At 38.5% G+C, this 2,514-nt stretch overlaps 1 protein-coding gene across 1 annotated transcript in view; it reads right to left on the bottom strand.

Annotated features, from left to right (window-relative positions):
- hoxb3a (homeobox B3a) overlaps positions 1–2,514 on the bottom strand; it is a 25,550-nt gene that overhangs the window by 22,233 nt on the left and 803 nt on the right. The window lies entirely within an intron of this gene.

Genomic DNA, 2,514 nt, shown 5'->3' with positions numbered 1-2,514 from the left:
TATTATTAATAATAATAAGTATAATACGAATTAAAAATAATAACAAAGGCATGTTGGACTCTGTTAACCTGTGCTCCATCTTAAATATTTGTTTTTTGAAATTCAGAGGGCTGCAGATTTAGAACCGAAGCTTGTGATTTTACGTTTTAAGACATTCAATAAGTTCTATTACTATATTATTTTATATCTTTGTTGTTGATTCTATACTCAGTTAAATTAGTTTTGTCTGCAGCAGAAGGCTTGGCAGACATTTAACACCGTTCCGATTACTTTTATTGGACTTTTGTGTTTTAGATTAATTTTGTTACACTACAGTTTGAATGCTCTACTTCGTCTGACAGTATTTTTGTTGTTTTGCGAATGAAATATATCCTACTTTATAAGTATTTCTTTGAGTTGACCATAATATGCAGACAGGCGCAGTCGGAAACCTTAACGTCCCACATACTGTCAAACAATTTTTGCAATAACCTTTTGTCCCGTTTAATTGTCCGAAGCAAACCTGCTTTGTTCGTCGGCAGTTATTACAAAAACTTGACATTTACTCTATACTGCATCCCATGTATAGTAAATACACGTTATCTAATTTAAGATAAGTAAGTTATAACGTTCATGTTTACCGCTTGCGCAAAGAAGCAGTGAAACCACCAATATGTGAAGACATAAGGTGCTGAACAGCGCACCACAGCGCATCAGAAGCACACGACTCTCCGCAAGTTGCCTGAGGAGAATTTGGACGCTGGATATTTTCTCAGAGTTATTTCACACAGAAATAATAACATGAATACAGCGAGGCCACTCACAACCTGCTCTCACTGAGCTCACCGGTCATCCTATGTTCCGAGCTGCAGAAACACAGTACCTGCATCCTGGTCGCTTGCAATTATTCGAGGGTTTTACACCAACTCTTTGACAAACAACTACCATGTGAGAATATACTATCTAGAAACGGACACAGGCAATGAGGTAAAAAACAAAACAAAAAGAAAAAGAAAACAATTGTCTTCGCTGCTCATTTACGTGCTGCAGCTTTATGAATCAACGCTCAGTTTCCGCAATTACATCCTCAAAACAAGTCCTGAAGAGCAAACATCAGAATCCACAACAAAGTTCGACTTTTCTTTTTGTTTCGCAATTTTAATGTTTGATAGCGATTGATCAATATTATTTGTGTGTTTCTTCTAGCAACCATAAATATTAGAGCAGTCATTTCACAGGAAGGCGTAAAAATGATTTTAATCGAATGTTATGTTAAAACACCAGCGCCACCTAGTCCTACTCCGTCCACGGAAATGAGCCAAAATATTGTTTCTGACACCACAGTGAAGAGCAAGAACACAAAGCTCTGCCCTCTTTTCTGCTGCTGTCATTATTATGGGATGGGTCGAGCTAATCTGGTAATACTTCGGTTTACACTGATGTTGTGGGCGAGGAGACAGACGGGGATGTCTGCCTTACAAATATGCCCATCCATCCATCCATCCATCCATCCATCCATCCATCCATCCATCCATCCATCCATCCATCCATCCATCCATCCATCCATCCATCCTAAACAACATTAACAGTTACAGTACTACTACTACTACTACTACTACTACTACTACTACTACTACTACTACTACTACTAATAATAATAATAATAATAATAATAAATATTCTGACTTGTCTGCCTGGGAATTGTTTTGTTTTTGTTCCACAATAAAAGCATATGATCTAGTGTTCAGAATCCTGTGCTATTCTCTTCGTACCAGCTGCTTTTAAACCCAAACATCACACACGGCGGTGAGTTATGATGCATAAATTATGTTTACTTCCGCCCACATCTCACTCTGCTGGCAGGCTAAAAATGGAACCTCACACATGTCTTCAATTTCAAAGAAAAGGGAAAAAAAGTTCTGATTAAAGGTGAAGATGAACGGAACCAGAGATACTGGATGTTGAAACGAATAACGACGACAAGCTCCATTGCAGGAAGCATCCAAGGAAAAATGCATGGTGAGAAAAAAGAGGAATAAAGCTATAGTAGTAGTTAGTTGGGATGGCACAAACAAGAAGCAAACGTAATTTAATTAAATAAAATCACCAGTGCAAAGAAATTAAGCAAAATGTCTGAAAAATCAAAGTCACACTAATTGTTCAGGGACAGACCGACGCAGGACACATTTCATCTGAAGTCAGGGGCCTTCCTGTGCTCGTGAACGTGTGACGCAAAGCGCTATTATCAGTAAAGTCATTCTTGTCCAGCTTGATAGGTTTTTTCAGTCTGAGCTAAATACAGAGTTTTTCTTTTGCCAACAAATCCTTTGCGTGAGATTTCATTACTGTTGAGGGCTTCGCGGTGCGCTAAATTTCAACAAATCTTACTTTAATAGGTCACCACAGTAATTCACGAACAAGAGGTTCATGAATTACTAAGCCGGAGCAAGTCGGAAATAGGAAAGACCACGAGTATTAATCGGGAGTAGGGAGAAAGATTAAAAAAAGCTGTGCGAATTATGGCGGGAGGGGACC

This window comes from Poecilia reticulata, linkage group LG8 (assembly GCF_000633615.1).
Source record: "Poecilia reticulata strain Guanapo linkage group LG8, Guppy_female_1.0+MT, whole genome shotgun sequence".
Taxonomy (NCBI): Eukaryota; Metazoa; Chordata; class Actinopteri; order Cyprinodontiformes; family Poeciliidae; genus Poecilia; species Poecilia reticulata.
Note: the sequence above shows the minus strand (reverse complement) of the source record. Positions and strands in the feature narration are given on the sequence as shown.